The 26914-nt window shown below is 40.6% G+C and overlaps 1 protein-coding gene across 6 annotated transcripts in view; it reads right to left on the bottom strand.

Moving 5' to 3' along the window:
- Positions 1-26914, bottom strand: part of RAPGEF4 (Rap guanine nucleotide exchange factor 4) — a 290524-nt gene that overhangs the window by 149352 nt on the left and 114258 nt on the right. The window contains exon 1 of one of the 6 annotated variants that reach the window (XM_043577062.1): positions 15796-15958. The exons of the other annotated variants lie outside the window; for them this stretch is intronic. The gene's annotated coding sequence lies outside the window, so the exon portion shown is untranslated. Of the gene's footprint in view, positions 1-15795; positions 15959-26914 lie in introns of those variants that run through there. 6 annotated transcript variants of the gene reach the window in all.

The raw sequence follows: 26914 nt of genomic DNA, 5'->3' as shown, positions 1-26914 counted from the left end.
AAAGGCTGTGTTACTGAGCTGGTTTTCTTACTGGGGACCCTTGTAGAACGCATCCCAGATTTCTGTCTCCAAAGCACAGGAGTCTGGGGATTTATCTACAGACTCTCATTCCCCATTATTTGAGGAGTACCTCCCGAGCACTAACTACCCCCCTCCAAACTTTCCAACTATCCTGAGTTTAGGTTGTGCAAGCTCTTGTGGTTTAGGGGAAAGTCCTGAGGCGCCAAGGCAGGGAACAGTTTAGGTGGGGTGTTGACTGCGCAGGAGCTATCCATCCCAGCTGCAGCTGAAATGGAAGGTAGGCCAGGCACACATTTAACTATAAAGGAACTAAATAAGGTCTTGCATCATCTTTTCCAGGACTATGCAGCTAAATAAATAACTTGATTCCAAAACACAATCCATTAATCCATAAAAAGAAAGTGCTTCGTGGGATGATGTGGATGTCCTAGCTAGACCTTGGGGATAGAGTTCCCAGGGGACCAGGTGACATTGCTATCTGAGATTTATACATCTCATTCAGGCTCCCAAACAGCCCTGATTCCCACCCTCTACCTTCCCTTCCACCCCCCACCATTCACAGGACAAACAAAGGGCTGAGAATTGCCATACATCTTTTCTCACATGCTATGATTTCTTTTCACCATGTAAATTGGTCTTGGTGGTCATTTTATAAAAACAAGTGAAGGCAGCAGCAAAGAGGAGAGAAGGGACTTGCTGATCTGAATAAGTTCAAGCATTTACAGATAGCTTCCTCCCCTCTCCTCTCTGGGGCTCTGATAATTGATTAGGAAGAATTCCTATCCACCTTCCATGGTGGGGGAGTCTACTACAAATGACAGCAAACTTCTACCACTTAGCTTTCTCCAAGTATATTTGATAAAGCTTCTTGTATTCATTATCACTGGAATTTTCTATGCCGATGGGAAAAAGGAGAGACCAACTGCAGAGTTTTTGTTATTTTTTACCTGAACTTCTGTACTACACTGTTCTTTACTCGGTAGAGATGACGTCATGCACCCGCCCCACCCCTCCTCTATGCACGTGCACCCTCCATGGATGCACCCCATCTGCTCTGCTCCCACCACGCAGAACAACTGTCAATAAATTTGGCCCTTTGTTTCTTGCAATCAGTCTCACTTTTCCAACATGCGCCTTTTAGCTTCATACTGGCCCAGAATTTTGAGATACACAGATGTCATGGCAGTGAGATGAGGAAAAGGGACATAAAATCAGAAATCAAGGCTAGCTTCTAAAGAAAGGTCTTTTATGGAGGAGCACAGAGGATGTTTAGGGCTGTGAAAATATTCTGTATGACACCATAATGGTGAATACATTTGTCCAAGTTCATGGGACGCACAACAGCAAGAGTGAACTCTGATATAAACTAGGGACTCTGGGGGATGATGGGTCAGTGGGGGTTCATCAGTGGCAACAAATGTTACCACCACGGAGGGGAATGTTGATAACGGGGGGCAGCGGGGGGAGGGGAATGCTGTGCATGTGTTGGGGCAGAGGGCATATGAGACATCTCTGAACTTTCCCCTTCAATTTTTCTGTGGATCAAAAACTGCCCTAAAAAATAAAGTCAATTTTTAAAAATTAATAAATAGAGGGAAAAAGAGGAGGAGAAGGAATAGGCAGGAAAGGGACACAAAATATACATCAAGAGACTGAGTGAAATCAGAAAACACCAAGAGACACGTGCCTGAAATACAGTATCTATCAGATGTCATAGGGCAATGTTTTGAAAGTGCAGGTAAGATCTCAAATAAGAAAGATAAGAAAAGATATAAATCTAGTCTGGCTTCAGGGATGTGTGACCCACACAGCCACCCTGAGCCCCAGAAGAGCCCTGTGCTTAGTTTAATGCTCTGCTATCATCTTGGAACTCTTCATAAGTTTTAAACAAAGGCCCCATATTTTCATTTCACGCCAGACAAATTATGTATCCGGTCCTGAGTAAAAGAATAGGAAATGTGAAATAAGATTGTTCCCTTGCAGGCTAAAGCCAAACAAGAAAAGTATTTGCAGAGGTATTCCCAAAGCACTCACTCCCTGCTTCTCACTAATTCATGTGAAGTGGTCTCTTTTGGTTTGAAGATGTTCGGAATTTCAGATTTCCATGTGCCTTGTCACATGCATCCAGTGAACTGACAGGTGGGGTAGGTTAGCCCTGAAAATAGGAAATCTCATGGATGAAGTCCTAAATGCACGATATTCTAAACCCCCTCCCTGGTTTCCTTATTTGCAGAAGTGAGGAAATCATACCTCAAAAAATAACCACTGACCATGCTTCAAAGTAAGATTCACTTATACAAAGCCTAACTTCACTATGAAGAAAATGCATGGAGAGTCTCCCATAGTGCAGCCTGACTAGAAATCGACTTTCCTAAGAGAGGGCAGAAGAAGCAACAAAAGGTCTCCCAGTGGTCCCCAAGGACAACTGTGGAAATGGCTGTCGCCAGTCATCCAATTCTTGACTGAGCCTTGGCTCGTATCAGTCATCAAACTTCCTCTCCTTAAATAGAGCCACTACAAATGTCACCACCAGCTTTCCTAGGACAAAATCAGGGATTTGGCGTCAGAACCTCAGCTGCCAAAATAAAAACCCTCTAAATTACTTTCAGTTCCTTCCTTCCATGACCTCTGTTCACTGTTTACCGCTGTGATGGTTGGGTTCAAGCCTTGCTCTCGATCCTGCAGGAGCTGGCCCTAGTGGCTTTTTAGCTTGACAGCTGTAAAATATTAATGCATACCTTCCTCTTTCTTTTAGGGCTACAGAAAAATACTCAATGTTCCCTGGGTCATTCTCCAAAAACCTGGTGGATAGAGCTCCAGATATATACAAACAACCTTAAATAGTTTTGCAAGCTATAGTAGGTTTTCCTTCACAAAATGTGCTAAGAGAATCCATTTATTATCTAGAAGTTTAAATATTGGCTTTGACCTGAATTTTACAAAATGTCAATCCATATTTAAAAATTTTTATTGCTGACACTAAAAAGTAATAAGCTAGACATAATCATAGATGCACTGGTTAGCCTGAATATATGTATACATATAGATTTGATTAAAACTCATGCTTGTGCATAGACATGTCCTCTTATGAAACCTTGTTCCATCAGTGAAAATTGCAAGTTGAAATGACCTCCATGGGAGAAGAGGCACTTGTTATTTGGATGCAATCCTAATTACAAAGTAGCTTGATGAATAGAGACCAAATACTGCCCATGTTTATAGCAACAGGATATAATTTGGTCTCTCAACAATTGAAATCTGTTTGTAAGCAAACAAGACCTCTTTACTGACATTATTACCATGCATAAGTATTATTGCCAAAACCTTAACAATGGAAATCCAGCAAAAAATGGATTTCTTTCGTTATGAAACATGCCCCCAAAGATGTTAAAAGCCCATTAACTTAAAAGTGGACAGTGCCATGTGATCTCTTCAAGGAAAAAAAATCAGTGCCACAACTCTTATAACTTTATAAATATTAAAAAACAGATTTTAGTTTGTGAGTTTTCATTCAAATAGATCTTTGACATGACAAATATGATTTTATTGGTATTTAAAATTAGGTCCAAACTATCAATCTCAGAAATTGTTTGTCAGCACGCACTCTTTCCTTTCCTTTTCTCCTCTTCTTTCCCTCAAGGAAGGGGTGCCTAGGAAGTCAATTAAAGTTCATCCTTATCACCCCATAAGTGGTTTCCAGCCTCAGGAAGATGGACGACTGGGCTCTTCGCCAGATCAAATTCCCCCCATTAGGCACTTGGAGAGTATGAAGCATCCAGCAGTTAACTGGCTCTAGCAACATGAAATTACCATTACTCAGACACATGAGGGAAACTCTTTAAAAAGGCTGCTTTCCATTTTGAATTCGACCTTTCATAGAAGAGAAGAAAAATATTAAGTTGGTCATAGCAAACCAGGTCATAAAGCTGCTATTGCAAAGGCCATGGTGGGTTCAAAACAAGTTTTCAACACTTACATATAAAGGTAGAAACAATATCAGGGAATCAGAATCACCCTTATTTACCAAAGGTAAAAACTGAGGGAGGTAGAAAATCAACTTATTTGTCTGCAAATGAAAGATGGAGCTAATACTAAAAGTCTCCGATCTACTTTCTGCCCACCAACAAATTCCCTGCTTCCTTCACCATGGAAATAAGTACTAACGATTTCACTAAGCAGTTAACTCTCAATTAACACACTGTCTAGTCAACCCCCACCATAGGGTCTCTGTGAGGTGGTGCTGCTCAGTCAGCTTGGGCAAGTCCCTTCCTTTTTTTTTTCCATCTGTAAGGGCAGGAAGGGGAAAAGTAGAACAAAAACAATTCTTTTTTTTTTTAATGTTTATTTATTTTTGAGAGAGAGAGAGAGAGAGAGAGAGAGAAAGAATGAGTGGGGGAGGGGCAGAGAGCAAGAGAGGGAGACACAGAATTTGAAGCAGGCTCCAGACTCTGAGCTGTCAGTTCAGGGCTCAAACCCATGGACTATGAGATTATGACCTGAGCCAAAGTCGGACATTTAACCAACTAAGGCACTCCCAAAAACAATTCTTAAACACTTTAAAGTTAAAAATTCTTTAATTCCTCCGACTGTTCTGTGTGTCTCTGATTAACACCATACCTTTCCTGTGCACTGGTTAATAGCAGGCAACCTTCTGATATTAATCAGCCACTTCTCAGTATCTATTTGTTGCTAAGCACCTGGGGATACACTGAATAAAGATATAGAACCTGATCCTCTACAGCTTATACTCTAGTAGGAGATAAAGAAAAAACTAGAAATTATGATACAAACAGCAATGATAAGTACTCCTGATACACATCTGTACAAAGTGCTATGGGAACTCAGAAAAGAAAAAAATGCATTTGGGGGAATACAGAAGTTTTACGAAGGAGATGAAAACCAAGCAGGGAATTGATAGCTTGCATAAGTTTTCTAAGCAGGAAAAAGGAGGCTGCTTTTCCAGACAGAGGGCACAGTCTGTGCAAAGGCTCAGAGACACAACAAAGTTTGGCAAGCACAGGAAATGGTGAGAGCAGATGGTCATGGTCAATATAAGGAGTTTCCTAAAGCAAGGAACAGCAAATTTTCTTCTGTGAAGGGGCAGCAAGTAAATATAGGAGGCTTTACAAGCCATACAGTCTCAGTCACAACCACTCACTTCTGCCATTATACCTAAAAGCAGCCATAGATAATATGTGAGTAAATGAGTGCAGATGTGTTCCAACAGAACTTTATTTACAAAAACAAGCAGCAGTCTCAATGTGGCCTACAGGCCTTGGTTTTACATCCTCTATCCTAGAACATCAGGAGATAAGATTATAAAGGAAAGTTCATAAACCAGATTCAAGAAGTCTCTCTAGGCATCACAGAGATGCTTGGGGGAAATACTACCTTTTATTTTTTTAAGAAAAGGGTGAGATGATAAAATTTGTATGTGAAAAATGATAACAGCAGCATGGAACATGTACGTTTTTGCACCCAGTATCATTAAAATAAAAGCTATGGTACTTCTTTACTTCATTATACACTGATATTCTAAAATTAAATCTAGCTAGGGCATGCTTTCCCAAGAAAACTTAGGAGTGGGATTCTTTTCAACCAAGTAAGCATCTGGAAAACACTTTATATAGTATACATCATGCCCCACTTGGTCTGAAACACCTGGCAAAAAAGAAAGAAAGAAAGAAAGAAAGAAAGAAAGAAAGAAAGAAAGAAAGAAAAGGGATAATAAAATCTTTACCTCTTTAGTAAAAGCATTGCCTATAAAACTAGTAGACATCACAATGGAGACAGGAATCTGACTTCTGTCTGATAAAGGGCTACAAGGTTGTACTACATAATCATCTGTAGGTCTGGAAATGTTTCACCTGCTATGAGTAGCATTGCCGCATGCACAAGCAGAATTAACAAAAGAAGGGGGCAATAGTAAGGAAGGAAAAAAGGCAACATTCATAGAAACTTTATTTCAAGTCACATAGTAAAAAAAAAAAAAAAATTATATATGGGTGGTTCATGTCAGGGACTGTGTCGAGTGCCAGGTCACAAAAGTGAGCAAGAGACTTCACTCTCAGAGTTCATAGCCTAGAGGAGGCATTGGTAAACATTTTTGTAAAGGTCTACATGGCAAATATTTGAGAATGTTGCTGATCAGTAGGGTCTCTGCTGCAAATGTTCAACTTTCTGATTGTAGCCCCAAAGCACCCATACATAATAGGAAAACAAATGGGTGTGGCTGTGTTCCAATAAACCTGTAATTGTTTGCAGATCCCTAGCCTAGAGAAAGAAAGACATTAAATACATCATTGAAAATAAGTCACATCATTGCAAATACGCAAAGCTCTTGAAGGAGAAGCACAGTCTAGAACACATGTTGGAGAGACTGGACTAAGCTGGGAAGGTCCAAGAAGGTTCCTGTGAAGCTGAGGATGTGAAGGAGTGGGTAATTAAGACAGTGGGAAAGAACAGCCCAGACAGAGGAACAGCAGTGCAGGGAAGCAGCGATGAGGTCGGGGTTGGGGGGACAGAGGTAGAGATGAGAAACGAAGAGTAGCCCCCCGTAGAAGCATCTGGAAAACACTTCACATCATACATCTCAGATGCAGCTGGAGTGAAGAAGCAGCCAGGCCACTCAAGGGCGCTAAGCTGCAACAGCTACCTTAGATTCTATTCTGAGGCAAGAGAAAACCATTTAAGGTTTGGAACTCAGGCAGAACTTGATCGATTTGCATTTCTAACAGATTTAGAGGTGCTGGTGGCAAGAGGCTGGAAACCAGGACTGGTATGTCACGAAAAAATTGTATCTTACGTTGGCTTCCACTGAGACAGACCCTGAGACAAGGTCTTGGGTTCAGAGAGTGTATTCAGGGGGTGATCTCAGGAAGCACATGTAAGAAAGTGGGGAAAGTGAGGCAGGGAAGAGAGAAAAGCCAATAATGGGGATAATGGGCATATTAATGAGTGGATTACTGCTGCGGGGAACTGGGGTTCCGTCTCACTGGGGACCCACTGAAGAAGTGAGTAGAACAAACCTCAACAAGGTCTTGGGGAGGGATGAGGAAGCTGGGGCATTTATCCACCAACCCTCACCCCTTATCTGTTGAATGCTACCCCAGAGGCATCAAATCCTTGATAATTTTTGGTTAGTTTGTTGGCTATGATGATCCCTCAACAGACAAAAGCAGAGAGACACAGATGCTTGAGGTAGGAAGACGCCCAAGGGCAGGTGTCCACTGCCGCTGCAGATGAATTCAGAAATAGGCCAAAGTATATGGAATTGGGCAACAACAGGGTTTGCTACAAATTACTGCTCAGTTTCACTAGAAAGTAGGTAAAGCAAGAAAAATGCAAATGATTTTCAAATTCCATCAACATTTCCTAAATAAATTTCTCACTTTTTATCAAAAACTGAAGCCTGCTAAGCTGATGTATGTTGCATGTGTATTTTATCGGATAAAACTGATGGCATATCATGGGGACCATATTCAAAATATTTAACAAATGGAACAGCAAAGGCACTGACCATTCCGAATGGGCCGTGATCCCTTGCAAATTCTTTCAGGGCCTTTAGGTGTGGACCCACTGAACACCACTGCTGCCGTATTTTCTAAAAATGCTCCCAGAGTAAGGTAGGAATGGAACAGGGAAGGCTCAAATGCAAATGTAGAGTTTTTATGTAAGGGGGAATTGATTTTGGATCTGCAGCTAGGTAAAGCTTGAAAAAGAAAGTGCGGCCTGACCCAGTGGCATGAGGAAGCCAGAGGGATCTTGGATGAGTTCCTTCAAGAAAAAGCCTGTCTTCTGGGCAAACTCAGCATTGACATTACAAACATGAATCCAAGACAGGAATTCCAATGCATGAACACTATCTACTGACTGCAAACACAGGGTTTCTAACCAATCTGCCTCCCTGCTGCAAATGGGGAATAAAAGTGCTAGTTATCCAAATTACAGTCCAAGGTCAACGTGAGATTAAGGTCCTGTATCTGAAGGTAAAATATTTCAAACCGTTTTCGTGGCTTCCAACTTGGAGACACTGTTATCGTAGTGGCCTCCCAGCAAGGAACGGCTTTATACATTTTAACAGCTCACTGCTGGCTCCCTGGTCCTGGGGTGGAGTTACATGGGTAGAGTAGAATTTAAACACTGTGATCACAGGTCACTGTTGTAACAAAATTGCTGTGGTGGCAGTTTAGTTGCTAGAAGAAGCCTGATCGATGAAGACAAAAATTGGTCTGGTACCAGCTGTTGTCCCAACACCACGCGTCCAATTATTTTGCTGACTGTATATATCACTCCCCTCCTCTACTCAAAACTGACTCTTACACATGACTTGTTCTTTTCACTAACCTAAATACAAGTTAAGGAAGGACTGGACACTCTGGCCTTCTTCCATACCATATTTTGCATCTCATTTTCATGCTGCCTGAAGTTAGATTTGGGTTGGGCTTTCTGTGGTCCTAACAACCATGTGAGCATTGGTTCTGTGGCTGAAGTCCTCCCTTAGATACTGCTAACTGCAGCAGGCTTCTAACCAAACCCACCTTTCTAAAGACATCTTCTAGGAGAGTGAAAACATCTGGGTAAAAACTTCACCAGGTATTTACCCAGCAGACTTCTTCTTAATGACAGGCCCTATTTTCCTTCTTCTGATGCATGTCTGACCAAGGAGCTGATCTTTCTTTTCACAGTCTTCCTCCGTCTCTGATTTGAATGTTTTTTACCTTTTAGCAGAACAGGCGTGGCCTCAGGGTCCTTGAGGTTGGGGTAGCTTCTTTTTACAGATAAAACTCACTGCTTTAAAACAAACCTAGTCCTGATGTCTCCCCATGTGCTGGGTCATCTGCTTCCCTGCCCCTCTCCATCCTTCCAAATCAGTGGACAATCAAAAGGCAAGTTTAAAATTTAATGATGTAACATGAGGAAGCACAATAATTTGACCTGAAGCAACTGAATGTAGGAAAATCGCCCTAATGCTCCAAGAAGACAGCACTTCAGAATTCCTGGATCTAGCGTCTGGCTTCCTAACAGTGGTGTTGCATCTCACTTAAACTTTATTCAGCTTTAGAATATAGATGTAACAGATATTATCCTATCCTCACATTTGTCGGTGGAGAAACAGAGTCTCTGAGATGAAGTGACTCACACAGTTATGAACTGCAGGACCAACGTATAAAAATGCAGGTCTTGAGATTCTGAATTCCATATGCTTCTCTCATAGCACATGGCCTCCACCCTTCTCCTCCTCCAGTAGCTTCACAAGGTACTTTTTGAAATTCTTTGTGGCTTAAATTAGGTCTCCTTGTCTTTCAGATAACATGAATTTTTGTCCTAGTCATCTCTCTAAAGTTCCTGCACTCTGTTAAGCAACAGAGTAAAACATGCCCTAAGTGGGGCCCATTAAGTGAATAATAAAGGCAAAACTGGGCCCATTCTGAAGGCAACCATGGGGTTAGCTACCCACAGAGAACATGGGACTCCAAAGAGGAATTCATTCCAGGTGGATACCCACAGAGGTTTAAAGAGATTAGGAAATGAATATGAGACAGAGAGAGATAGCAAAATAAATTCAAAATTGAGAAAAAGAACATTAGTTAAATAATCTCAAAGCATTTCATACTGTGCACACCGGGGCAGAAGATTAGCCCAGAAATAAACTTAATAAATTTAATTTGAGAAATTTAATATAAATTTACAAAAAATTACCAGATCTACTTATCAACGGCTCCTTATTAAAATCTATGAACACACCACATGCGTATTTTAACACTTTCCCATCTGTATGTACAAAAGAGCTTACGGGCAAAATCCATGAGAAAATGGGATTTCTCCCCCTCGTCTCAGCTTACTGAACACCACAGGGTGGCATTTTCATTACCCATTCCCCCACCTTCCTCCATCATCCACTAGACAGGAGCTTCACAATGGTTTCATAAAATGTTTTAAATGAAGGTACTTCATTTAAAGGCCACTGATGAATTTCTCTGATAAGGCATGCACAGTATTCTCTCTCCATGCAGATCCACGGAAATACATAAAAAACCCTGCAAACATGATGGAGTACCACTAATGCTAATAATAACACTTTTCGCATTTTGCAGTAACCAAGTATATGTTAACATAAGAGAAAGTACTATCTCATTTAAGCCCTACTGACAAGTGAGATTCTGTCTTATTGTCCTTGTTAGAAAAGAAATCAAGTGCTGATCTAGGACTTGCACCCGGGAGCACAGGCTGCTTCCTTCTGTTTAGAGGAAGTGCTAAGAGCCCCAGCCCAAGGGCATTATGTTGAATTCCAGTTAAAACTGTAGGACAGAAAATAGAACAATAACTTTTTCGTGTCTGGCAAGACTTCATCTGTCATAAATATACGGGATATTGATGACAAATAGGAGATAACCGATTTGGAAACTGCAAAAATCACTCACTTTTGTCATGAGAGAGCTCATTAAGAGCCTCATCAAGTCACTCTTATTTATATATAATTAAAATATGCTTTGATTCCCCAGAGTACAGCATATTAGAAAAGAAAATTCTAACGGTGAGAGAAGGTACTAAAAGTAGGCCGTTGAGAGCTGACCATTGAGGAAGGTCAGACAGAAGAACTCAAAAAGCAGAGCAGAAAAGCCTGTCAACCATACACGTACCTACAAGCTGGGGCACTTATTCCTGCGTTAGGCACGGGATAATAATGATTGCTTATGATAACGTTCCGGAATTAAAGATTAGGATGTTCATTATACTGTTTTGGGAAGTAGAAGCCATTTTTAAAAGCTGTATCTCTAAATTAGTTAAATAAGAAACACTGTGGTATGTAACGGGTTTTCAGAAAACTTGGCCAACTAGAATGATTCCCATGTTAAAGGTTCTGAATAATAACAATGGCTAAGAATGAACAATGAAATGAACTTGTCTGTGTGTCCTGCTGTTAAAGCTTTGTGTTAATTGTCTCACTGAATCCTAACCACCAGACCAGAAGGTAGATAATTTTGGTATCTGTAGGTTACAGATGAGGAAACTGAGGAAGAGGGAGGTTAAGGAACTTGCTCAAGTCATCAGCTAGTGAGTAGAAGTGCCAGGATTTGAACATAGGCTGTTTGTTCCAAAGCCAAAACACTGGGTTTAGCCGTTCCCGTTTTTAACGGTTGCGTTTCTAGGCCTTTCCCTAATATCCAACCATAGGAAAACCCCAGTTCTCAAAAGCGCATTTATAAATCAATTGTTTGAAGTTCAGACCTTACATCATTCATTGAACTGTCATTTCTTGAGCATCAACTGTCAGGCGCTGTATTGGGTGCTAGAAATAGAGATGGACAAAACACGACTCCCGCCCCAAATGAACTAACAGATAAAAGGAAGACGGACATAGAAACAATTAACTACCATACAACGTGCATTTATGGGAGGTCAATCTCAGGTCAAGGAAGATGCGGTGCCATGTCTGGTGGCTGGTAGCCTAGAGAAGCACTTTTTATAGTGCACAGCCTCTCACGAAAACTAAGAATAGCCTTGACCTCTGCACCTCCCTAAGCTACCCTGAGCTCTAAGTCCACCAAAGCTCTGGAGGCAGCAGGGAAGGGGTGTGGACAGTAGCACCTGAGTAACGTTATGTTCACCCATCTTTAATGATGGACTCTCTGGTTCCAGTCAGCAAATGGGCATGAGATTCCCCCACTCTATTCAATCTGCAGGTAGGGGGCCGCCCTGGCCAGCTATGTACAATGCCTGGCTCATCTGCAGGCTGAGCAGGTATGTTTCCCGAAAAGTATGGAAAAAAACCTCTCTCCTGATCCATCATAAAAATAGACCAACCACTACCAAAACAAAAAAAGAAAAACTTCCATTACGCCCACCTTTGGTTTCCTGAACACTCTCTTTGGGAAGCAATTCAGTGTGCTCTTCCCAGAAAACTTAGCTGCAACTTTCCTATATTTATATATATATTTAATGAACTTCACAAATAATACATTCTCATTGTAAAAAAAAAAGTTAAAAGATGGAAAGTCGCTATGTGCCCCAGCTGCGGTTTTGGTCCTTCTTGGAAATGGATGAAGTAGAAATAGGTGTCCCGCAGCTGCCACACACAGAATTCTTCTGGATCCAACCTCACATGGACACTAGAATGTCTTGATGTAAGGAAAAGATGAGAGTGTGAATGGGCCCATCAGCAACCATTCATCCTCACTTTGGGCACAAGCAGGACAAAGAGAAAAGAAAATGACTGAGGGAAACTGGGAGGGAAGAACCTAGACAAAAATGATTGTGGGATCAGAGCCCAAGCGTCACCTCTCCATCTCTAGTTATGTGTCCCTGCCTCTCTAACCTTATGCTTTGTTTTTTCTCACAAGGTGGGTGCGGAATTAATTCATTGCCAAGTGCAGATTCTAATGCAAAGAGCACCAACTTCAGTAATTTGTTTTAACAAATTCAAAGCCCAACTCCCACAGGCAATTTGCAATGCTGGCTGAGTCACGGAGGGGTCACAGACAAGGTTTCTCAGTCTATTTGCCTCTATTCTTAGGGATCTTCTTAGAGTAAGAGAACAAAAAATAATGAGGATCTATTCACACTGCAGGTTTTTAATATGTTTGGAATTAAACAGCACTATCTTCACAACAGTTAGTAGAGTCACTGCTCTCCCAAGACAGAAGGTCCTTCATACCTAATGCTCCCCAGGGTCTTAAGAACAGTCACAAAGAAAGAGATTCAGACCAGCCCTTGGCTAGGTGTATTCCAGGATGCAGGCAGCAAGGGCAGAGGGAGAGGTCTTTACTCTGAGAGGCACACCAAAGTGTGCAAGAGGGCTGGGTCTAATTGGTGTCATAGCCTGACAAGGTATAAAGAAAGCCTGGAAGAGGAAGGTTTGTCTGGAGTAGGGAGTGGCTTGTCATCTGGGTCTTGGACTGGACTTTAAACTCTTCTCTTTAAACTCAATGGCAGCAAGGAAATCTTTATAAATAAAGATTTATATCATCACACCTGTACATATCTTCAGCTGTGTGACTGTTGAATTAGGAAAGAAAAGGTAGCAGCTGAAGGGCTAAGGAGGAAAGACCTGGAGCCACTCTGATATTTTCTAAAAAATACGGTCCCAGGACTGTATTTGTAACGAATGGAAGACAGTTGAGATGTCTTGGCTTCCAGAGTATTCTCTAACAAATTCTTTTAAATTGTAATTGTCATCTTAAATGTACATGTATGCACACACACAGTAGCATCCCTCTGAACCAAGGTTTCAGTAGGACACATGAGAATATTTCAAGACAAGATGAAAATAGGACGAATCTTAGAGTTCTTAGGAGTCTCCCAATGCCTAGTCTTGAATATCAGCCATTCCTCTTTTGTCTGACTATATTGAGGGTGCAATCATGGACACGTTGTAGTCACTGTGGAAAAAATCATTGGACTTTGTATTCAATGATTTACACTCTGTCCTCTAAAGTAGCATCTCCAATTAAAGAGCTCCATTACCTTCCCTGAGCTGGTGGTGTATTATAACAATCAATTGCATTTGACTAATGCACCCAAGGAATGGGCATTCAATAAACGTGTTCCAGTCAGCCTGAACTGTTCATAGACAACGAGAGCCTAAGTGAGGTGGGGTTGGCAACACCACTGCTGCTTGGGAAGCTGGAAAGAAAAGCAAGAATTTGCTCAGCTGTTCAGCCTCTCGGACAAGATTTCAAAAACATAATCTCTAACTCAAGGCAAAGAGAGGGCATGTTTGGTGACACAACAGATTTTACTTTTTTGTGCAGGACAGTATGACTGCAACAGAACCCCCATGAGTATTAAATCCTATACTATAAGAAATACACAACCAGGGCTTGGCAACTAGCAGACCATCCAGATGGCTTAAAAAGTTCCTTAACCTAAAAGTTGTAAATTGTAAAGACAGGCATAACAATGCTGCTACGATTGCTCACCAGAAGCCAGTCGGTCATATATTTTCAAAAAGAATCCTAGCTTTGCCCATATATGCCTCTGAAGAGTTGTGTTAACAGGGACTAAAAGTACCAGTAAAAACCATTTAGCAGTTAACATATATTTGGTAGAAACAATAAAGCTGAAACAAGGTGATAATCTATACATTAGAGAGGTATAGTTGATTCCAGGAGAGAAGGACTGTAGAAACTAAGTTACAATTTAGAAACTAAATACAGATATTTGAATTACCCAGGTGTCTCAGAAATTGGATTTTAGATTTATGTGATTTTAGTTCTCACATCTTTTCATGTCACCTCAAAGGTAGGTGGTGTGTCATGAGAAGGATATGGGACCCAGCACCAGAAGGCTTGCTCCTGGGCTCTGCTTCTCTCCTGTTGTATGGCTCAAACAGGCTGATAAACTTCTCTAAGCTTCAGTTTCTTTATTTATAAAACCAGTAACAGGACCCTAACCAACTGCCGCCCGGCCTTCCTGACTGGGAGGATTAAAGAACCATGGAAGAGTAAATGGGAAAGTGCCTGGAATATACTACCTTCACAAGAAATGTTTTTTGGATCCGAAGGACTTACCCTCGTTTTAATATATATTTGCCTTGGATGATCATTTGCTTATCTCCATAATGCTACCATCTCAAAAAAAAGTTGCAACTCCCCTGTGGAATTTCCTTCAGTGCCAAGAGCAATTTGTTTCCTCTTTTTGTCAGAATGTATAATATCCCTTCAAATGAGGTCTAGGAAATGGGGACCTTATCTCCACTTTACAACTGAAAGCCTAGGCACAGAAGGGTTAAGTGATTTACTCAAGGATATAAAATGGGTCAGAAGCTGAGATAAATCATCTAGATTTTGTGCCTCACCCTCCACAACACTCCATCTAACCCTGGACTCTGGGAGGCATTTCTCCAAGTTCTTGAAAAGCGATGTCCTGTGATTGCCACATTTCACTTGAGTCAGCTCTCTCTCCGGCAGACGGCATGCCAATACCCATCAAAACACTCTGCTGAGAGGCTCCACACCTCAAAAATCAGGAAAAATGGAAGGCGAGTGAATTCACAAGTTTCCCTTTTGAGCAACATTCTGAAACTCGAATAAGAAAAGTCTTATTGATGTCTCTAATTCCTGCAAATTAGCAGGGTTTCAGATATGATACAGTCTGGTTTGATAATGATGGAACCTTATAGGGAGAAGTAACTGTCTCTTTTTTTGCCTTAGAAGATATATGTGAGGGGCTCCTGGGTGGCTCAGTCGGTTAAGTGTCAGACTTCAGCTCAGGTCATGATCTCACCGCTTGTGAGTTCGAGCCCTGTGTCAGACTCTGTGCTGACAGCTCAGAGCTTGGAGCCTGCTTCGGATTCTCTCTCTCTCTCTCTCTCTCTCTCTCTCTCTCTCTCTCTCTGTCCCTCCCCCACTCGTGCTCTCTCTCTAAAATAAATACACATTTAAAAAATTTTTAAAAAGAAAATATATGTGGCTTTTTGTGAATTAAAAGCAGTGGGCCACTGGCCAAGCCACATTTAGGTAAGTTATCTGAATCCCAAGGCTGGCAAGTGGCGTTTATTTTTCTTATTCTAATAGAAATAAATATACAAGTTTTATACCAAATTTTTAAATTGAGCAAAAGGTGCTACAGCTCTTTTGAAAACATTTCAAAGGTTTTGATCAAAACCTAAATATTCCCAAGCTGCTCATCCAAATAGCATAATCCTTAATATACATTCAGTTTGATGGCTTTACACAGGATTTTTATAGACTTAAATATCAACTTATAGATATGATAAAATCATAAAATCATTGTAGGAATAAGAAACAGGCAAAAGATAAATAACCTCACCGGCTATATCCATGCGTATAAAAGCAGAATGCTGGTGATATTCCTGGTCACTCTAAGACATTCCACAGCAACTGAAATGAGCCATTACCATCTAGAATTAATTACATGGGTTTCAGAACTTTGTAACTGAAGCCATAGCCCCATCTTAGAGCTCGTCTCCAAGGTTGTGGCTGCTCAAAAACAGGAATAGGAAAACAAATCCTGACATAAACCGATACAGGCCACAGCTGCTTAAGGGGGATAAAAAGCTTAAAGACTGAGCTGGCATTTTTTTCCCTCTCCCATGAAGCTTTAAAGTCTCCACAAGTTTAACTGGACCCTAATTTCAAAAAAGATATTCTGGACAGCTTCTCAAAATTGGGAACTGGCTTGGTAATATATATACAAGATATAGATATAAATACATCAGCCACATACATGTGTAATACATCATAGTGTACAGGGTCCTGATGTAAAATGCATTCCTACTTTGGGCTGCCATTCTGGGGATACCATAGAAAAGGCTTAAAAAGCAGTGCAGCAGATACCCTCAATCCCTCTAATTGGTAAGCTCAGGCAAAAGCAGCCGTGACAGCATAGGGAGGCTAGGTGGGAAAGAAGTGGGAATAAGAGATGAGGAGGTGATTCCAGGGGAGTGCAGTACCCCCGGGGTACCAGAGTTTCCAGGATGGCTCCTAGTTTGAGCTGATCATTCCCTGGGAGCGAGGAGTTCACCTTCAGGGCGTCCCCAGCTATTAAACACCTATGATTTCCACTGCAATGTCTCCATGAAGGGTGTCAGAAATAGTATCTACAGCTCAGGTGAGAAGATATTTTATGGATTCTTTTCATATTTTATATTGTGTGAGCTCAGACTTCCAGGCTTCAATTTAGATATTGGACATAATCCCTACCCTCTAGCTGTCTATATCAGACTGAACAGATAAACAAAAGAATCCCCATGCAAGAACAGAAATATAATGACATTAGGCTGAATATATACAATTGACACTTTTGTAGGCCCAAAGTGGTTGAATATTAGCAATTTTGTATGGCTCAACTTAGTAAAAGTCACCAGATGCAGTGAGGGATCAAATGGCTTAGTGACTGGGCTTACAACTTGAAGATTGAGTCGAGTTGTTCTGAACACACTCTCTAGTCCTATATACCCCACACAGTGACATGGGTGAAGATATCTAAATACCAGAGACCAATTTTCTGTGATTTTCAATACACAAAATCTAGCATTAGCTCTTTTCAAGATGTTGGCCTTCCTTTGCTTTCTACTATTTTCCTCAAAATATACAGGTATAAAATTACCCATAGGGGAAATAACTTTTAAAATATATATATTTTTTAAATGTTTATTTTTGAGGGAGAGAGAGAGAGAACACGCATGAGTGGGGTTGATTTCCTATGATTTCTATAGGGGTTGGGGCAGAGGGAGGGGGACAAAGGATCTGAAGTGGGCTCCACGCTGACAGCAGAGAGCCTGATGTGGGCTCAAACTCACAAACCGAACCGTGAGATCATGACCCGAGCTGAAGTCGGATGCTGAATCGAATGAGCCACCCAGGTGCTCCAACAAAAAGATTTCTAATATTTTCATTGGGGAGGGTCAAAATAGCGCATATTAGTTGTTTGTTTTTTAACTTGTTGCTATTCACGAGAACACAATACATAAATGAATTTATCAAGGCTTCAGGCTCGTTTTTTTTTTTTCATAATAAACTTTCTATTTGAAAAGAATTTAATTGTTTATGAAGAGCTTTCCCGTTTTATCTCACTTAGGCTCCCTAAAAATCCATGAGCTAAGGATTAGTATTCACACTTTACAGAAAAGGAAATGAATCATTCTAGAGATTCTCATAGAGGAGAAGAAAGCCAGTTTTGTTTTTTAACTTAACCTTTGGCCTCCGAATAAGTTTTTGGTTGGCTTCAGATTTGGTACCATAAACACTTACTAAGCACCTACCACATGCCAGGCCCTTGACTGGCTGTTTTTCCTTGTGTTATTTTTCATTTTTTGGCAAACACTTTATTTAGCAGGAAGTCAAGCCTTTCTGAAGTGTGCAAAAACTTAGAAGTCAGGACATTCATCCGGGTCAAGAGTAGATATCTCTGCTTTTAGAAAAAAATTATCTGAAGAGCCCTTCTTCTTCACGTAGGCTACTTTAAGCCCTTTCAAGTGCCATTCACATTAAAGAATAAGTAACAAAGATGAGACCTAGGTTGTGTCACTTAAATGGCCTTGGGTAGTCTCAAGTTGAAGAAGTGTTCCTGGGACTTTAAAAACAAAGGACTCAAAACCTCCTATGATTTAGACAAAGAAAATTTTCCTTTTCCACATGAGCTATGGACAATATAAAGTGATGATACTAAGCTCCTGTGCTAATAAAAGTGCCTTTTGAAGAGGCTTTCTTGGGTGAACACTTTACCATTCTCATAAATCTGTCTTGCTCACCGCTCTACAGATTATGCCTAGAATAATGCCTGGCACACAATAAGAGTCAATGAATGAATGGAAACAAGCACACAGATAGCTTAAAGGGACACGGGGTAAAATGCCAGTCCCTCCAAGACTGAGGAACATCTCAAAGAACAAATATTATAGAACCTCTTCTCACTCCTGAAAGAATTTAGTTGGCTAATGCTATTAGCTGGGGAATGCAGTGTTTGTTATGTCTCAAAAATGACAAAATAAAATAAAATCTTGATTTTATGCTGTGAATGGTAGTTGATCAGGGGCAGTATAAGGTAGCCTCTGTCTTATTCTAACTTTGGACCAGCTCTCAACTGTTGTAGTCAAAATGGTTCTCCAGCCACCTACGCTCTGATTTCTGAACAAACATCAGGAGCTCCTGTGGAAGATCACCATTGGTTCTAAGGCAAAATGACATACGTGGATGATTGCAGCATTGTCTGGGTCTCTGGACGAACTGCTGTCCTCCCCAGAGGCCTAGAATGGCCTGAAAAACGTAGGACTCATTTTGCAAGGGAGAGACGAGTCGTCTGTCTTTGTAGCTCCACATGCCTCTCCGCTGCAGAATGAGCTGAGGACGCTGACAGATTTGCCCTGATGCTAGTATTTTGGGAAGACCACATCCACAGGTCTTTCCTTCTGCAGTGCTCCAAATGTGACTTAATATAAGCTTATACTTGTTCCAACACCGAATTTTAGAATTTAGTTGTCTTTTTAAAGAGTTTGAAGCCCTTCCTACATTCTCCTTTTAGATTAGGAAAAACTATAGGACTCCACTTAGTTATGATGAAGCTGGACCATAATTCTGTCCTCTAAATGAACAGAAATGTCAGCTTCAGACAAATAGCTGCCTGCAGTGTTCAGATCTCTGCACAAATTAATGCTTTAAGCAAGGTATGAGCACGGGACACCTGAGTGGTTCAGTCGGTTAAGGGTCAGACTATTGATTTTGGCTAAAGTCATAATCTCACGGTTTGTGGGATGGAGTCCCGAGTCGGGCTCTGCGCTTACAGTGCAGAGCCTGCTTTTGATTCTCTCTTTCCCTATCTCTCTGCCCCTCCCCCACTCATGCTCACTCTTTCTCTCCCTCAAAATAAATACACATATCTATGTACGAGCACCATTGACAGGACAGAATTATACACTTAGCTCCTCACTCCGCTCCAAGGCTCCTCCCACTCTGCGTGCCCCTCCACATTTCTCTTTTTAAAACTTAGAATGAAAAAGTAGAGATGGTCTGTGTTATGTAAGAGCACGTTATTATGCAGTCCACTCTAATTCCACAAAATGAAATACAGGACTCATATTTTCCAGAAGCACTGGGATGTCAAAACAAATTTAGAGTTCTCTGAGGATTGCAAATGAACCTTGAAGCAAAGGTCTGTCTTTCAGTTAAGCATTATCATTAAGGATATGAGTTGTGTGAATAATATTGATCAAAAAACATTTAATTCATGTTTTTATTATTTCAGATATTGATTACTGGGATGCCCGTTTTGTTAGGTGGCCCAATAATCTGTTCATTTGATTCCAATCTGTTCAAAATGCAATTGTATGCCTGGATGATAAGAGCCCAACAACTGAAGCATGCCCCACCTTCTCCAGTTTCTCGGTCATCGATTAACAGTTAAAATTCGGATTAACTTAGGTACGACCCGATGTGAATTTATGAAAGGTGTTCCGCTTTCTTTTTCTCATTACAGTTAACATATATCCTATATTCTTCAACAAAATAGCTTTAAATATGTTAAATAAGCAATGTAAATATTTATTTTTCTGTCCTAAGCCACTAGACTTCTTCCATGTCACATGAAACCTTTCCAAAATATAGTTAGAATTCAAAGGTTCAAAAGAATTTCTTAAATATTTACCCCTTTGCCTTTATAGGCTGGCCTGGATGAACATTAGTCTGTGCCCATTTGATCAGGGTAAAACTGAACAAGGCTAGCAGATTTAGTTCTCTTTTTGACCACAACTTGCACATGGCCATGTCCTCAGTTGCAAATCTATTTTACTCCCACAGTGCTAAAAAAAAAATTAGACTCTTCCCATCATTTCTGGTTTTAAAGTGACATAGGTACAGTTTCAGATGATGAGGAATCTGTGTATATAAGCAAAGGGGTACTTCTGTGAACGTTTGTGTTTAGGCTTAAAAGTCTTTTCTCTTGGATGACTCCTCAGACCACAAGTAAAACTGACTCATTTACCTTTTGCTTTCCAGTGTAAGTTAAAATATTAAAGGTTCTGTGTCTCCTTGCCCCACTAGCCCTGCTGACCCCCTGCACTGCTCCAGGATCACTCGATTACCTCAAGGACACAAAAAGACCTGGAGGAAACAAAGAAGCCAACTGAGTGGCTAAGTAGAATTTTTTTTTTTTAATTCAAAACACAGAAAGGCAAAGCACTTTTTATTTTAATAACCAGTTATGGGACAAAAAAGGCTTTGAGTTCCAAATCTTTGGTTTAATTAGAGGGATAATTTCCATCAAGTTTATCTATAAATAATAGAGTAAGAAAGAATGTAAGAAGATTTCAGAGTTAGTGTTTCAGCCCCAAAGGAGATCAATATAACAGAATAGATAATGATGGTGAGGTGTCTTTGAGGGAAGTGCTTGGGAGAGAGAGTAATTTATTAGCAAATTAATGCAGTGGGTCAGAGAAAGAGGCCTCTCTCCTGAATGCCCAATTCTGGGGTCAAGTCCCACTTGAGTTTGGAGGAGATTTCCAAGCAGAAATCCCTATCTTACTTCCTTAGGTGAGGGCTGGTGTGACCCAAGCGTGGAAGTCAATAGCATATAAATATTAACAGAAGGCTCAGGAATGGATGGAACTCCCACCCTATTCCTCCCAAAGTCAGAAAAGAACAGTGCCCCTGAATATCACCTGTATTTTAATAAAAGTAAAAAGAAAGATAAACTCACAGAGACCACAATGTAGGAGAGCACCAAGAAGCTACAAGAAAACTATAGAAGCTACAAGAAAAGAAGATGGTGTTCTACGGTGTCAAATGCTGCAGAAATATTAAGGACTCAGAATCCCCTTCACATTCAGAACAAGTAGACAGTGGACAACTTTAGCTAGAGGGGCTTTCATGAAGTGGCTGAGGTAGAATTTAAACCATAGTGGTTGAGGAGTGTTTGGGGAAGGAAGGACCCAAGAAATGTAGGCTATCACCTACATTTAGATATAAGTTTAGCTATAAAAGGGGAGAAAAAGTTAGGGAGATTAAAGAGTATGTAGGGAAGATAAAAGTTTTGTTGTATGTTTTTTTTTTCTTTTAAGATTGGAGCAGGTAGAGTCCCAGTACACTCTGATGAACAGGATCCACTAGAGATGAAAAGGTGAAAGTTATAGCAAATAGAATAAAGTGTGCATAAAGCAAGCAACCCATAAAGATGGAGGTGAATGAGGTGTAGAACACAGGTGGAGAAATCAGGGGAGGGAAAAAACTCTTCTATTTTAACCTGTGGAAAGGTGGAAGGGATGTACACAAACGGACAATTTAAAAAATATGTATGTATTAAGTCACCAATATTCGCAATGCCTTCCTCTCACTCAGAATGATTTCCCTGCTGAACTATCTATGACTTGTGCTGACTGAGGTAAGGGGTGGGAGGAAAATGACAGACATCAAGATGGACTAGTCTGTTCTACCTACGAAGGAATGAGATCAGACAGACAGGAGTAAGATAAGGTGAATTCACATGGGGGCAGGGGAAGAGGCAGAGAAGGAGGACAGAAAAAGAGTATATATATCTTCCTCAACTTATGATAGGGTTATCGTAAGTTATCAACAGGTTAATACATCCAATGGAAGTTGAAACTGCATTTAATACATCTAACCTACTGAGCATCATAGCTTAGCTTAGCCTACCTTAAACGTTCTCAGAACACTTACATTAGCTTACAGTTGGGCAAAATCATCTAATACAAAGCCTGTTTTATAATATAGTGTTGAATATCTCATATAATTTATTGACTACTTTACTGAAAGTGAAACACAGAATGGGTGTAAGTGTATTGGTTATTTACCCTTGTGATCACATGGCAACTGGGAGCCCAGCATCACAAGAGAATATGGTACTGCCTATCCCTAGCCTGGGAAACGATCAAAAGTCAAAATTCAACGTTTGGTTTCTACTGAATGCATATTGCTTTCACATGATTGTAAAATCACAAAACCATTAAGGTGAACCACCCTAAGTCAGGAGCATCTGTAAATTGATGGCTGCCATGAGAAGCCAGACTTTGGGGAGAAAGACATATACAAACAATTTTTAGGAAATCCGGCTATGTGTTCTGGGATTAGTTCCCCCTCTTGTTCATGGCTGACTCCTCAAGAAATTTTCAGTAAAGACTTTAATTGCCTTCCAAGGCTTTGGGAAGTCAGATTTGACTTTCACCATGTTGAACTGTACTCAAGGCAATTGGTTTAATTGGGGTTATGCAGGTAATAGATTTGGTGGCAAGAAGTTGAAATCCTGAATGCCAAGAGGTAAGGCTATCTACTGATGTGATTTGGTCAAAGATTGGAGAAAAGTTGAAAAGTCTTCAAATAGGTATTGGGAAGAGAATTTCAGGAATATATTAGAAAACTATATAAGGATTGCTGGGCTATAGTGAGAGGTCCAATTGAGATTGGAGGTCATAAAGTGATCACAGCATCAATCTGGACAGTAACATGATTTCCTCAAGCAGTGCTTAGCCATCTGGTTGGAGGCTGGAGAAAGAACACAACTGCTTTGATTAAAGGTTGGTATTTATTTGGCCTTGTAGGTGCCAAGGGCTGGCATATATCTGTTTTATTCATTTCTGAGTATCTAATACTACAATGCCTGACAAACAGGAATTATTCAACACATCTTTATTAAATGGATGAACGAGAGAACTGAAAATATTGGTAAGAGGGTGGTTGAAATGATAGGCCACGGTATCCACACTGAATAGGGAAGGCAGAGATGACAAGAGGGGGCTAAAAGGGGAAACTTAAGAGGACCAAAAGTTCCCATCCCCAGGTCTACCCATCACATGAGTGGCATCGCAACTCAAGAAACAACTTGTCTGAGTCTTAAGCACCCCCTAGTGGCTGATCCAGCAAGCTATTAGGCCCAGTGGTCTCCCTTATTTCTTACTCCTTAAGAGCAACATACTCCTCTTTTCAATGCCAGGACTCCCTCAACTTCCCTTCATGCAATATCTTTCTCACTCATTCTTCAAACCTGCTCTTTCTCCTCTTTCTTTTAACTTTTGTTCCAGTTACCTTCGGTATCCCTCCTTCCTTCTTCCCCTTTTAATCTTACCCATATTCCCTTTCCTGTTTCAGTGTGTGAAAACAATCCTGGTGATGGCAGGTATTATTAAAGGTAAAGTTCAGTAGGGGTGCCTGGGTGGCTTGGTCAGTTAAGCGTCCAACTTCGGCTCAGGTCATGATCTCACAGTCCATGAGTTCGAGCCCCGTGTTGGGCTCTGTGGTGACAGCTCAGAGCCTGGAGCCTGTTTCAGATTCTGTGTCTTCCTCTCTCTCTGCCCCTCCCCTGTTCATGCTCTGTCTCTCTCTGTCTCAAAAATAAATAAACGTTAAAAAAATTTTTTTAAAAAAAGGTAAAGTTCAAGGAGGACAAGGAAATCCCTACATTTCAAGATTAAAGAAATCAAAGTCTCTTAAAGTCAGTGAAAGTGGGCATCAATTTTAAAATAGCCACATCCCATACCATCTTGTAATTAAGCTGCACTTCTCCAAGTACCGGCATTCAAAACATTTTCCATTCTTATTCTTACTGCTTATGTTTTAATTATTAACATAAAAGTCTTTTTGCTATTAATTTTTTATTGCAAATGTACATGATTTCTACTGTAGGATGAGTTGTGTAGACTTTTGAAAAGTAACCCAAGGATGTTTACAACACTGTTCTGATAAAGGATTTGCAAATGAGCATTTGACCACAACCTATTTGCCAGTTGGTGGTTTGGCTTCAATTTCCTGAAAAATCACAATAAATTATTTAAGGAATAACAGTTGTCAAACTTTCTGACAAGTCATAATGAATGGTTAAGTTCTGAAAGGTCAACCAGCTATCTTTTGGCTTCCATCTCCTCTTCAAAACCAAGCTATTTTGAGAATTTCCATTCCTCATGCTCTTTTTCTTCCCAATCCTGACACTATTTGTATCCTTTCAGTGGCATTTTTTTTTAACTCAGGAAAACTTAAATAAGTTCCAAGATTGCAGAAGAGCCTTATTATTTGCAGATTGTGGGTCTTGTCTGGGAAAAACTCCAAACATAGATTTGCCATTTTAGGCAATTTCTTTGAATTCTCACTCTATTGTCAGCGTTAGTCCTATATTATTGGTTTATTATTGATTTTTTTCCCTTTCCTTTTACATAAGTTAACTAGGCACTCCAATTTCCTCTTCTCTCTTCTTATGTTTTCTTGGTTTATAAGTCCCTGAAGAACTGTATTGTTTCAGCTTTGGAGGGTTTGGAGAACAAACCACACACACACACACACACACACACACACACACGCACACACCCGAACCTGCCATTATCACAAACCCATAATCTTGGCTCTCAGCCCTCATGGTTGTTCCTTCTTTATAATCTTCTTATTCACTTTACTTTAATATAAGCAGCTGCCACATTCTGTCAATTTTCCCTTTAAAATATATTTCAGATTCATCCTTTCCTCTGCATTTCCACTGGCACCATCCTGCCTCAGGTCATATTCTCATCAAAGGTTCTGCTCCAGATTCTGAGCCAGCTTTCCCGCTACCCTCCTCATTCCCTCCCCACATCTACCTCCACCTCCATGGCCAGCACGCACTCAGTCTGTATGGTGACTTATCCTGCTTATCTTCTATGAAGGAGGAAAGCACTGCCTGTGCACTAGGCACGTCTCCTTCTCACAGTCCTGCAGGATGAGGGTTACTTTCTTCATTTCACACAAGAGGAAACAGACTCTCCTGGGGGGTATTTTGTCGCAAATCACCTAACTTGTGAGTGGTCAAGTCACAAGCTCTCAAATCTTAAGAGAGGAGAGTCACCTTTGTTGGAAGGGGAAAATAAAGCCTTCGCATAGCAAAGATTTGATATTTAACCTCTTCAAAGTCAAGAAAGTAGACAGACTTGCAATGATTACCATAACAAGACAATGGTTTTCAAGAAATGGGATTTATACAGGAGAAGTATAAATCCACATGTCTGCTCTCAAAAAGTTTATAATCTACTTGGTTAGAGTATGTATCTAGAACATGCTGGGTAATTAGTACATGCTAAATAAATACTTGCTCAAGCCAGGACCAAGAAATTGAAGGAAAGTCCTTGCTACTCTTATTTTGGCTTGCCACTAATCGCATTGTTTAGTCACTGCTTCTTAATATAAAATGCTCTCTACGACACTTCCTCTTGACCCAGTCCCAAGGAATATCAGAACAATACAATGTTAGGAAAAAAGGCGTTGAGATTACTGGGCTGCCTTCCAACCCACAGGCCTATTTATTTTTCCTAACTACAAGATAATTATTGCTGGATATTATTATGGGATTTTTCCATATGTCCTTTAGTTAGGACAGTGATGACCCAATACAGCCTTTTAATGTACTCTGGTCTTCTGCCAGCTTACCTCATTCTACCACTTTGCCTTCGGTTTTTATTTTTATGACTATTCAAACTTCCCATTCCCTAATCAATACCTCATTTGGCCACTGCTACTGTTGACTACATACCTTGACAAAGACTCCTTGGAAAGGGTCTTTTTTGCTTGCAGCAGGCTCATTTGAAACGAGCTCTTGCTATGTTCATCATTTTGGCAAACAAGGACAAGTTCAAGGAAATTGGAGGCCAAACTTGACAGAGCACTGGGTGCAGCTGCTGGCCCAGCTGTGCAATGATTCTCAACTGGTCCATTACCTCCAAAACTCAACTATTCAGCACAGCCTTCCCTAGTCCAGCACTCCTGTTGGTCTAATATATTTGGCAACAGCCATTATTTCAGAAATGAATGCTCATGTGTATTTATAGCAAATCGCATGCCTGCTCTATCAACAATTAAAGAGATTAGGATTCAGCAGACATATTCCTCTAATTAGGACAAGATGGAAGACATAATATATAGAATGCTGCAGTCTGGTCAAGGTTTATTCCTTACTAACAAGACCACCATGCTGCTTTTCATCAGTCACTCATCCATTCTCTCTAGGGCCACCCTCCCCCTACAGAACACTCACTTCCTATGTCTATCCCATGGAATTTTCAGTCAGGGAATTGTTTGCAACTGACACTTCAAGTTTCCCCTTCCTCAGCTCCTCAAACCACACTTTAGGCTTGGTGGACTGTTTTAAACCTTGTTTTGAAATAACGTGGACAGTACCATGTGGCCACTAATTTCATTCAGTTACGCCCTTCCCCTGGAGCCTCAGAGTATGTTAATATGCTCACACTTGTGTAGTCTTTCGTCTGAACAAAAGCCCGAACTCAGTGTCTGGGCCATAAATTCCATCTTGCTTCACTCTTACCCATGCATTATTTAAGCCATCTTCTCGGGGAGCCGGCATGAGAATTTCCCTCAGAGTAACAATCAGCAGGCGCTTTACGCGCTGTTCTAACGGGAAATGTAGGATATCTGAGAGAGTTCCACCCATTTGCAGTCTTGATAATGAA

Source organism: Prionailurus bengalensis, chromosome C1, assembly GCF_016509475.1.
Source record: "Prionailurus bengalensis isolate Pbe53 chromosome C1, Fcat_Pben_1.1_paternal_pri, whole genome shotgun sequence".
NCBI classification, from domain to species: domain Eukaryota; kingdom Metazoa; phylum Chordata; class Mammalia; order Carnivora; family Felidae; genus Prionailurus; species Prionailurus bengalensis.
This window is presented reverse-complemented; position numbering and strand designations above follow the sequence as displayed.